At 39.0% G+C, this 12,934-nt stretch overlaps 1 long non-coding RNA gene across 2 annotated transcripts in view; it reads left to right on the top strand.

The window, feature by feature from the left end:
• LOC138750373 (uncharacterized) overlaps positions 1 to 6,073 on the top strand; it is a 32,352-nt gene extending 26,279 nt beyond the window's left edge. For both annotated transcript variants that reach the window (XR_011349294.1, XR_011349295.1), the window contains one exon: positions 5,865 to 6,073. This is a non-coding gene — a long non-coding RNA (uncharacterized lncRNA). The remainder of the gene's footprint in view (positions 1 to 5,864) is intronic.
• Positions 6,074 to 12,934: the final 6,861 nt, after the last annotated feature.

Here is a 12,934-nt window from a genome sequence, read left to right as displayed (position 1 = left end):
GTGCAGAGGAGAATGACTAGGATGATTCCCAGAATGCAAAGGATAACGTACGAGGAGTGTGTGACAGCTCTTGGGTTGTATTCATTGGAGTACAGGAAATTAAAGAAGAAATCTCAAGGAGGCATTTTGTATTTTGAAAGGTTTAGATAGGGTGGATGCGGGTAAGATGGTTCCCTTGGTGGGTGAATCGAGGACAAGAAAATGAGAGGTTATCCATCCAAAACAGAGATTGGGAAGAACTTCTTTTGCCAGAGGGTCATGGAGCTGTGGAACTTACTGCCTCATACAACAGTGGAAGTCAGATCACTGGGAGTATTTAAACAAGAAATATACAAGTATCTCATCGTGAGAGCATGAAGGGATATATGGAAAAGTCTAGAAATTGGAAGGAGTGTCGAGTAGCTTAGTGTTTACGGAGCAGACTCAATGGGCTTGGTGGCCTGGTTCTGTTCCTTTGTCTTGGAAGCTTGTTCTCATTTGAGAGAGATTATTGAAGGCAACTGGGAAAATGGAAAAATACTCGGCAGTTGTTAGAGTAGGTTATTAGTTTGGCATCTCTCTGTAAAATTCCAAACCTGTCTGTCACTTTGGATCAGTGCCGGTCCCACCAACCCCTGAAGAACATGGACTTTCTAATATGTCATGTGTTCTTTCAGCTACAAATAATTCTCTTAATCATACATGGCCAGAGGTCACTCACATTTCATATCAGTCTTGCAATCATTTTGGGTGTGTTTTCAGTTGTAAATGTGGCAAATTCCATTTTGGGAGTGGATTTCTTGTCACATCTTTCAGTGATGTATTTGAAAAAACGTTGTGTGGACTGCAGCTCTCGAATGCAAGTGAGCTGCATTTGTTGTCCTTCCAATGCCATCTGCTGCCTGACAAGCCTTCAACCTGACTCCTGCCCTTTCCGAGCCTTGCTCAAGTGATTCGTGATCCCATTGTAATAGTGTACGGACATGCAATAAGCCACCATTTAAAGGCAGGGTCTGAGACGCAGGCTCGTAAAACCCCCAGATTATCTTAAAATTGCAAGATTGGATTGGCAAGAGTTGGGCGTAGCCCACAGATCTGACAGCTGCTGGGCTTCACGGTTGCATATGGTTCTGAAAAATACTAGGGATTGGCGGCCTTGCAGAGATGATCGTCCCCTGAACAATTCCACCGTGCCTGACTGAAACAATATTCCAAATTTAGAAGACTTCTCAGCAAACCTCCTTGGCAAATGTGCATTTGCCAAAATAGATCTAGAAAGTGCTTACTATTAGATTCCATTTGAGTCTTCGGATGTCACGAAGACAGCAGTGATGGTTCCGTTCGGCATGTTTGAATTTCTGAGAATACCATTCGGTCTATGGAATGCAGCTCAGACATTCCAGTGGTTCATGGACCATGAACTCACTGGCCTTGGGTTTTTTTGGTGCTTGTGTTGATCGAGGAGATTCTGGTTGTAAGTGTGGATGAAGAGGAGCACAAGAGCCACCTTATCTCATTGTTTCCGAGGCTTGAGGAATGTGGCATCGTGATCAATCCCAGGAAAGTGTTTCTGGTGTTTCTGATCTTGTATTTTTGGGAGCTCGAGTTATGCCACATGGTATTTTGCCGGATGAATGGAAAGTGCATGAAATTGAGAATTTCCTCCCCCATTACATTTGGCCAGTTGTGATGGTTTTAGGTATGAGGAATTTTTATTACTGTTCCCTGGTGAATGTCGCAGCATCTCTATGACCTCTTGCTGAACAACTCAAAGGATATGATGTCTGCTTCAAAAAGACATTATCTTTGGGAGATGCTTTTTTTCCAGCCAAGCGGTCACCGGCTCAGGCAAAGTATAGTACATGTGGGCAAGAACTCTTAGCTATCTATCTCGCAGTGAAACGTTTCTGTTTTAAAAAATATATATTTATAGTTTTGTATACAGTTCAATATAATAATAGAATCATATCCAAATGATACGTTCAATGATCAAAATAGAATAAAAAATAAATGGTTGTACTGTACATAAAAGTGAGAAGAGAGAAAAAGTATAAAAGAAAAAAATACAGATCTAGGTGCAAAGCTCCTGTGATAACTATTCCCTCCCAAAAGGAAAGGCCGGAAATTTGATATAGTAGAATTAAACCAACATGATAAGGTTCAACCATTAAGATTAAAGAAAAGTGGTGGTGGGGTGGGGAAGTGAAAACATTAGATATCAAAACACATATCTAAATATGGTTTGCATATTTTGATGTATGTATCATAACCATTTCTAATATAAAACATCAATTTTGCTAAGGGAATACAATTTTGCATTTCCCCACAATCAATTTTAAGATGGGATTCAGATTTCCATGGATTTGCTTTTCAACTCCTGGCCACTGCAAATGTGACTTTAAAAAATACTTAATTGGTATTTTGAGAACTTGAATTAGGCTTCTAAATCATTTACATTTCCCAAAAGTAAAAGCTCAGGTGTTGATGGGAAACATGATTATAATTTGTTCCAAAAAATTGCTCACATCTTTCCAAAATGATGTCACCTTGAGACATAACCAGAGAGAATCTATAAACGTACCAATTTCTGTGCCACATCTAAAACATAAATTTGAAAAATTTGGAATAAATTAATTGATGTGGCATTAAGTATAATCGATGAATAAGTTTATAATTAACTTATCTATTGAAAACATTAATTACTGTCCCAACAAATGTCAGACCAGCAAAATGGGTCAATTTCAGTTGTCAAATCCAATTTCCATCTTTTTATTTATTCAAGTCTGGATTTGGAGATACCTCTTGAAGTAGAAGATACAATTTGGAAATAAGTTTATTTGTAATTCCCTCATGAATCCCAATCTCCAAATCAATATTTCAACTTTTTATTGGAAGGTCATCCTTTGACCATTTGTACAGACCACCAGCCTCTTTTGCATACTGCAAGTAGAAGCACACATCTCCACTTGCCCAGAGAGATTCAGCACTTGGACTTCATCCTACAATTTTCATTGGACACACAACACATCTGAGTAAAGGCGAATGCTGTGGCTGGTGCCCTATCCAGGTGTGACATTACATTCAACTACTGCCATTGATTTCACTGCCATGGTTCATGCACGGCACACTGATCCCGATTTCATCCTGTGAAACCAGATCAACTCTAGTCTCCTTCTTCAAGATGTGACCCTGGATGAATTGGGTGAAGAGTTGGTCTGTGATTTTTTTTCCCCAACAGAAAGGACTATGCCATTTGTGTGGGCGGCTATGAGGCAGGAGATTTCTCTTCACAATCTATCTCTTCCTGGTAGAAGAGCATCAATCAAACTGGTTAAGGAACATCTTACCTGGCTTCATGTTAAACAGAATGTTGGATTATGGGCAAGGACTCACTTGCTGGATCAACGCCCGAAAGTCTCCAGGCACATGAAATTCAAGCTGGGGGAATTTGTTGTTTTGGATTCCCATGTCCAGCATGTGCACCTTGTGGCTTGGAAGGTCCACTTCCGCCATCTCGGCAATGTACTTATCTGATCACATTTGAGGACAGGACAACCAGGTGGCAGGATGGAATTCCTATCATCGGCATCTCTGCAGAGACAATTGTTTGGGCTTTCATGGATCATTGGATTCCATTTTTTGGTGTTCTGGGCACTATTACAACAGATTGAGGGGTTCAGTTCGAGTCAGCATTGGTTTGAGTTCTCACAGAGCCTCTGGGCACTACATGAATTACGGCTAAGTATTTCAGGCTAACAGCCTTTTGAGCACTTCCATCGTTGGGTGGGGGGGGCTCTGGATTTTTCCCACTGTTCAAAAAGTATGGGGGGGTGGTTGAAGGTGAATTGGGAGGCACAGGCTTGTGGGCCTAAAGGGTCTGTTACTGTGCTGTAACTCATCTTAAAGTATCGCATTGACTCTGATATGTTACTCATGTAAATCTTGGTAGTAATGGTGTGTATGATTCTGCTTTGTCTTGATCACTGCGGCTATTGGCCTCGCCTCTCATGTGGAACCCTATAACTTGTGTGTTTTGGAATTACCTTGTTGTGAGGAGTATATCTGAATGAATAGCTTCACTAATTACTCACCATGTTCATGTTTAAAGTCCATCTATCCTTGTCTGCCAAGTCTGCACTGGGAAATTGTAAATGTTACTCCACTCTTTAAGAAGGAAGAGAGGCAAAAGACTGTAAATTTTAGACCATGTCTTCACATAAAAAAAATTATTATGAAAATTATGTTATCTTTTCCTAACAAATACAAGCTTTCTTTATGCCAACGATTCATATTTAAATCCACATAATTTATCCACGTAATAACAATACATTCACTAGCCAATACTAATGTGAACCGAATAAATTCAATTTGAGATTTATCCATTCTTAAACCCATTGTTAAAGTTGTAATATACACTATTTAAAAAAAGCAGTGGATCTAACATTAAAGTAGTCTCTCATTAATCCGCCTTAAACTCTTTAATTTTTTTCTCCAAAAAGACTTACTTTATCACACAACCAGACAGAATTGAAAAAAAAAGTACCAATTTGAGTCCCACAATGAATACACAAATCTGAATGACTAAATCCATATCTATTTAACTTTTCCGGCTTTTAATACAGCTGATGTTGAAAATTATAGTCCACCAAATTTAGTCACACTATCTTCACACATAGTAGTCCATCCTTCCTCAGATAATTTTAAGGTTAAATCTTTGATTTATCTAAATCCAGTTTAGCCATTTTCTCTTGCAACAAAGAATACATTTCTGAAATAAATCCCTTTCTGCCCCATTTACAATTACATTTTTAAATTTAGTTAACTTAGGCATCTTCAATTCCTGCCAAAAATTCTTCACTACTGGAGCACATACTTTAAAATATGCAAAGAAAGAATTTAATGGTACCTCAAATTTTCCTCAAGCCTATCAAAAGAAAGAAATATCCCATCTTCAAAACAATCTGCAAACACTTGAATACCTTTCAAATGGCAAATCTTTAAATATTGAGATTATTCATCAAGAAGGATATGAATTTATCCTGATATAATGGAATTTATAATGAAACCTTATCTCCAGTTCCTATTTCCTGATTTCTTTTATTCCAAATATCACTTAAGTGTCATAATACTGGCACATTATAATAATGCAAAGGATGAGGAGTCCATCAAAATATACATTGATGTATAATAGAATGAGAAATCTGTGCAAATGCCTCTTTAGCCCAGCGAGGAGATTGATTAACATCTAACATCATATTAATAAATTTTAACTGATAATTAACTAATAGTTTAATAAATAATTCTGAAAATGAGACCATTGTAGTCTCGAAAGCATATTTTCCTGTCAATGTTTGCAATAATACTCTAGTCAATATACTTTTCTATAAAAATATTCTGATTGCTGCATAACTCTTTAAAAAAATATGTTTGGAAGTGAACATAGAATTGATTGAAAAAGATATGAATACAAGGAAAAATATTCATTTTAACACAATTCACATGTGTCATTTATGTCAGAGGAAGACCTTTTCATTTAATTAAATCAGCTTTAATTTTTGTCTTTAGTAAAACATAGTTCAACGTACACAAATATTGATAAGACGCATCAAACAATAGCCATAAATATTTAATTTTCTTAGTCCATCTAAGCTGTGTAATCTGTTTACCAGCAGTATAATCTTCCTCTGTAATTGATAATATGTACCTCTTATCCCAATTAACCTTATAAGCAGACATTTTTCCATATTGTACCAAACAGGTTTGCAGATGTCATAATGATTGCTGAGGATTTGTTAAATATATTGGTACATCATCTGCAAACAAATGAATCTTACATTCCTCTTCATTTATTTTAATCCCACTAATTTTATCATTTTATCTTTTAGCCTGGGCTACCGGTTCTATCACCAATGTCGACAAAGGACAACATTGCCTTGTGGAGCGTGTTAAATTAAACATATCTGAAATTTGTCCATTCGTCACCATACTCGCCAAAGGATTTTTATACAAGGCTTTAACCCAAAAAAGGTAAAAAAGGTCCAAACTTAAACCTTTCAAATATTTTAAATAAAAAGTACCTTTCAACTTGATCAAAGGCTTTTTCCGCATCTAATACCACTATCACTGATTGATTCAAACAACGTCAACAGTCAAGCAATATTTTCAGAAGAAAATATATTCTTAATGAAACCTGCTAGATCAACGTATTAAACGTGTCAAATACTTTGCAAGTCTATTAGCTACTATCTTATAATCTACATTTAAAAAATAAATTGGTCGATATGAGACAACGTTGAATGGGGGTCTCTTTTTCCCCAAGCCTATTCCTATTGGGCATCTCAGCTACTTCCTTGCACATTTGCTCTTCTAGTTCCCTCTTCCCATTTGGCGGCCTATAATATACCCTTATAATAATAACCTCACCCTTCTTATATTTTAGTTTTACCCACACTGCCTCCCTCGAAGAGCAGTTCAGTCAAAGAAGGATGAAGACGCTGACGGGCGGCAAAAATGGTGTTTTTACCATCGCCATTGTGGGAAAAATGCCCATAAATGTGTCCTGCCACGTACCTATTACAGAAGAAAGGCAGGAAACGAAAAACCAGCTTCTATTATTGGCCTCGGCAGCTGGTACAAGAACGGGCCTATTTTATCTTCAAGACGACACGTTTCTTGTAGACACAAGTGCTGAGGTCCGTTTGCTCCCACCCAACCTATTTTGAAATATAAACCACATCAATAACAATACCTGGCTCTTCAAACAGCAAATGGGATGATAATTCCCTGCTTTGGCACATGACGGGTCATGTTTGGGATAGGAGGTGTGACATTCCATTGGAATTGCGTATTGGCTTCCATTGCACAACCCATTATGGGTGCAAATTTTTTAAAGTCCCATGACTTGCTAGTAGACGTGAATTGGAGGAAATTGGTTCATGCTACCACTTTTCAAACATACCCACTAGTCTGCAGCAAAGGGAGAGTTTCCCATCTCGGGGTCCAGACCCTGCACAAAGATGCCTACGCTGTCCTGCTCAATGAATTTCCCGGTATTATCTCTCCGAATTTCAATACCTCCAAAACAGTACATCGAGGGCCATTGCCAACATCTCACATTCTTTAGCCGACATTGATGGCCATTGGAGATGAAATATCGTGCATTGTATCAAGGCACACGGCACTTCTGATTTGTTTTGGAGAGTCGGCATTTCACTGTGTTCACAGACCACCAGCCACTCGTTTTTGCCTTCAGCAAAATAACGGATCCATGGTCAGCAAGACAGCGGGTTAGTTTCTGGTGACGGTTCTGGGGGGGGGGGGGGATGTAGCAGTTGTCTTGTGGGCCGAGTGGGCAAGGTTCTTTGGCAGGTGCGTGAATTCATAAGACAGACAGCTGGGAACTCATTCATTTAATTGACTGACCACGCGTGGTGCTGTGTGCTGAGGAATGGCACATTGATCTATGGATTCTCCTGCTGAAAGGCGTGGGACACTCTCAGGGCTTAATTTAAACCTGTGGTCCTGTGGATTGGCAGCAAACTCATAATGATGTTCCACCTTGACCCATGGAGCCCGGGACATGCAGTAAATTAAAGAAGCCTGTAAAGTCTGAATAAAGCAGTCTTGTGTTGACTAGCCTGGTGTGTGTGTGTGTGTGTGTGTGTGTGTGTGTTGCTTTAGTAGCTCTATCGAAGTAGCCGCTAAATACATAAATATTTGGGGTGATTATCGCACTTACAGGATACTTTTCATCCATCTCACAGCCTGTGGGAAGAAGCTATTCCCCAGCCTGGCAGTCCTGATTTTGATGATGGACGTGGTTAAAGATGTTGTACACTGCACGGAAATGGTCTTTTTACTGTTCCTTGAGCCCTATTTGAACAACACTCCCAGTAAATGTCATCTACAGAAGGAAGGGACACCCCAGTGATCCTCACAACTCTTTGCATCATTCCTGACTGATGCTTTACAGCTACTAGACCATCCAAAGGTGTAGCCAGACAGGAGACTCAACTGCGCTCCTGTAAAATCTCAGGATGAGAGGCGTTGGCCTTGACCTCCTCAGCCTCCTTGGGAAGTGTAGGCCCTTCCTGACCAATAAGGAGGAGTGATTGTTTGGTGTAGTAATACGTGTGCTGTGTGGATAAGAATTTTATGTGATTGTATTGACTATTCTTGCTCTTTAACAATCTTTAGTGGATAGAAGTAGTCATTGTACTTTAGGATGTACAATCATGTACAGATTGTCTTTAAATAGCCATTTGGCCCAGATGTCTATTCAGTCCAAGAATACGTTCGATCACAGGCAGATTTTGAACAATAACCTCATTCATTCTGCAACAACTGCCACTTAATTTTGCCAGTTGTTCAAAGGTAAACTATATGGAGAAAACACCACTGTCAAGTCTTCTGCCTTCAAGGAGTAAATATATTGAAATGGGCAATAGATCAAGAGATGGAAACAGTGAAATCAGACAGAGGTGAGTGGCGACTTAAATTAGAAACATTTGTGTTCACAGATCCACAGAGCCCAGGTGTTTAGCAGAGTGTTCACCCAGTCTGTATTTGATCTTGCAGATATCGAGGTCAACTGAGTCATCCAAATGTAGGAAATTAGGATGGATGGGGTTCATGTGAAACTCTGCCTCAACTGGAAGGTCTGATTGTGGCCTTGGATGGAGGTGAGAGGAGATGTAGGGACAAGTTTGGCAATTTCTGTAGTTCCAATGGGGAGTGCATCAGGTGGTGGTGGGTGGAGAGGGTAGTGCCGTCGAGGGAGTCACAGAAAGACGTGCACCTGTGAAAAGAGGATATGAGTGGAGCAGGTTAGATGTTGCAGGTTAGAGGATGGTGCTGAAGTTGGAAGTGTTAAAAGATAATGTGTCAGATGTGGCAGCTGTTGGGTAGTAAGTGAGAAACCTGTGAGATTCTGTCCTTGTAGTGCCGAAGAGGAGGTGGGGTAAGGGCAGAAAGAGAATTGGAGATATAGGTGCAGGCTTTTTCAATGACAGTAAGGGGGAATCTGCATTTATTGAAGAAACAAGACATTTTGGGTGTCCTGGAGTAGAAGACCTCATCTTGGGACTGTTACAGGCCCAGAGGACCCCAAAACCTCGCAGCAATAGAAAATCACCAAGACAAATGGATACTTAAACAAATGAAATTTTTATTTTTTTTAAACAAAAAAACAATCAACCTTAAACTTATCACTATTAATGTAACTCCTAATTCTAAATGCAGGTGTATTTAAAGTGTATAAAGTGCTTTGACACTCCTACAAATTCACTGGTGTCTATCAATTCTTATGCTATGCACAGAATTCAACATTTATGACTTTTCACCAAGATCTGGTGCTTAAAAGTAAATGTTTACCCTCCAGGAAGGCCCTTGTTGGTTTCAGAGAGGGATTTCTTGTTCATTGGACACACAAAACGGATTCCCTCTGATCAGTCACTTTGGTGACTTGCCAAAGAAACTTTCACTATCAGGGTTTTCCAAATAATAACCTCTTCTGCAGGACACCATTGAGTTCCTTTTGTTTCAGTTGAAACACCATTTCTAGCCAGCCATTTCCTCTTGTATGTAGAACAAGGTTTTTCAACAGGCTGAACTGAGAACTCACAACCCGTCTTCAAAATCGGGTTTCAACAAGATGCCAGTTTGCATCTTTATCTTTTAGAAAAAAGCCTATTTGGTGACTCTTCTCTGCTTGCAAAAGCACATGACCTTCTTAGAACAGAAAACTTCTGAGTCCATTTATTTGTTGCTTTAAAAACAATAATCCATTTACACCTGCTTTTGAAATTATTTAGCAAAACAGTCTCCTTGTTTTGTTTTTGCAAAGGCTCTCGGCGCCTGAATGACTCACTCTCAGCAAAGCTCTTGCATTTTAAGTAAGAGATGTTTTGCGAATTGTTAGTGTTTGTTTGTGACCTACATGACTCCTACAATCCGTCCATCAAAAACGTATTTACATACAATATAAAATATATAATCTGTCACAGGACAGATGCAGCAGAGGAGTTGTGATAAAATCAATGGTGTCCTTGCAAAAAAAAACATGGGAAGAGGTATAATCCAGTTGGCTCTGGTGAGTGGAGTTTGTAATAGTTTGAAACTTGAACCTCTCTCTCTATTTTAGGAGACAATTTACTGTCATGTAATTAAAAAGTATCATATGATACAAAATTGATTTGATTTCCTGCTGTAAGACAGACAGATTCGCCATTGACAGAAGTTGCCTGAAATGCCTCTTGCGGTCAGAGAAGGAAGCAAAAAAAATTCATACTCTCCTGCTCCCCCCCTCCACCATCCTGAATCCTGGGCCAAGTCACTGATGGTCTGTGGATTGTCTTTCAATGCTCACAGACCAATCCAAGTCATTGGCAATGTGAGCTCCACTTTTGAACCTCTGACATGATTAGGAACCCATTAGGACCCACTCTTATCCCAGGTCTGATACCTGACACCCTTTTAGCCAATTTCCAACCAGTATTTAGCAATCCACAGCGTGGTGTAAGTTCCTTGACTTCTTTGTCCAGAAGCCCACAGCCTGCGTAGATTCCTTTCCTCAATTTACCAACAGCCTGTCACCTATGTGGGTCCTTCAGCTGCAGAACCCCTCACTGGTCTGCTTCCATGGTCACTGTATTGAATCCTCTGCTTCTCAGATGTTGATGTTTTCTTGTGCCCTGTGCTAGTCCTCTATTTCCACAGAGTTCGCGGTGGCGAGGAAATCTAACACACCTAATTAAAAATTTTACATCTTAGAGGAGAATCTCACATGTCTGGAGGGATGGAAAGGGCATTATTACAAATTGAAGCCTAATATTTGAATATTCATGTGCCAAATTTGCAAAAGGATAGAGTATATATTTCTCAAGCTATATGTAATTTTTTCTAAAGGAAGACAATTTTGAAATTTTGCATGTCATCTTGGCATCCCTAAAAATTTATCTGATTTCCGAGTAAGTTCAATACATTTCCACATCCCTGCTAATGCTAATTTAACAAATTTCAATTGATATATTACTAGTTTTAATTTGGGCCTTATTCCTTCAATATTTCCTAATAAAAATAGAGTTGGATTTTGCGGATAAACAACTCTGTAACTTGTTCCAAAAAATTTGTAATTCTCCCCAAAAAGATCTCACATTAGGACAAAGCTAAGTTGAATGCAATAAAGTTGCTACATCTTCACCACACTTCAAACATCGATCTGATAATTCTGATTTTATTCTATTCAATTTCTCTGGTGGAAGAAGTAACTGTAGAAGAAAAACGAGTTGTGAATTCCTTCCTCACTGCTGCAATGTGGAACTCTGGTCAATAGTTCCAGACTGCTGAGTTGAAGTGAATTAATACAACTCCCCTGGATCAAATGATCTCTGTTGCCAAATCAGCTTCCTGTCGAGCTTTTCAAATCCAACTGCCTGAGTCACCTGACTCCAGGTGCAGCTTTCAGATAAAATCCTTGCTGACATCTGCTACATGACTGATGTAAAAACAATTATGCTGAACTAATTGGTATCATACATTGAGAAACTTGTATGGATCTGCCAATATTTGCCAATCAATTACAATATTCAGATACATTTCCCACGTTTGTCTCGACTTATGAACTCCTCATTTAAAAGTTCCTACTTGTAATCAAGAGGACATCACAGAAGTAAACTTTTTAACAATTCCTCTTTATAAGGAATTTCTATTTCAGTACAACATGGTTGGTTCTAACTTATCCTTCAAATATGCTATTAGTTGGAAATAGCAAAAAGATTGCAATGAGTTATACGATATTTATTTCTCAGTTGCTCAAATAACATGAATTGACCCCTTTCATAACAATCTTCAACATTTATAATCCTCTTACGAAACCAGCTATCCAGAAATTGATGATCCTTTGAAAAAGAGACGAGGATTTCGAATCAAAGCCATTCTGGGTGATGTACATCCACTTCCACCAATTTCATCAATTATTTTATTCCATATATTAATCAAATGTTTCAACAATGGTGTATCTTTATTACCAACCATTAATTTCAATTCCCACTTGTATAAAAATTCTTCTGCTTTTCTCTCTCCTATTTTATACATTTTAAAGGCAATTTTTCCCCTTTCACAAAAAGAAGCAAGAAATCTCATTTGAGCTGCTCGATAACAATTTTTAAAATGAGGAAGCTGCAATCCTCTGAATGCAGAATTTGTTTTGTGTCACATGTAATATGGGATTCAATCAGAAATGGGTTCACGTGACGTAAACTCATGATGCAGACTGTTTTCTGAAAATGGAATACAAGAGGAGGGTTGTCTAGGTCTTTCGCAGGATATAGATTACAAGATATAGGGGAAAAGTAGGCATATTGAGTCTGTTCCACCATTCTTCCACTCACCCCCACTGCCCAGCTCTCTCCCCATTACCCGTGATTCCTTGACTAATCAACTACCTGTCAATCTCTGCTTTAAATACACCCAATGACCTCAGTTCCACAGGTTCACGACCCACTGACAAAATCAATTTTTCCACATCCGTTTTAAATTGACACCCTTTTATTCTGAAATTATGTCCCTTGTTCTAGAATCTCCTACCATGGGAAACATCTTTGCCATATGTACTCTGTCCAAGCCTTCCAGCATTTGAAATGCCTCTGAGGTCTCCCTTATCCTTCTGTACTCCAACTAGTACAGTCAAAGAGTCGACAATTGTTCCTCATACACTCACCACAGTATAGGCCAGAATTTATTGTACATCACTGTTAAACTTTTTCACTGCACTGATTCCGGTGTCAGCAGTATCTGTCAAAGTTAACTGTACATCACCTTCAGCATTCTTCCCACACTGAACCCAGTTTCACAGTATCTGCCACAGTTTATCGTACATCACTTTTAAACCTTCTCAGTACTGTAAACCTGGTGTCACAGTACCTGCCACAGTTCATTGAACCTGACTGTTAAACCT

The sequence above is a fragment of the Narcine bancroftii genome, unplaced genomic scaffold (genome assembly GCF_036971445.1).
Source record: "Narcine bancroftii isolate sNarBan1 unplaced genomic scaffold, sNarBan1.hap1 Scaffold_125, whole genome shotgun sequence".
Taxonomy (NCBI): Eukaryota; Metazoa; Chordata; class Chondrichthyes; order Torpediniformes; family Narcinidae; genus Narcine; species Narcine bancroftii.
The sequence above is the reverse complement of the archived record's forward strand: the minus strand, read 5'-3'. Positions and strand labels throughout refer to the sequence as shown.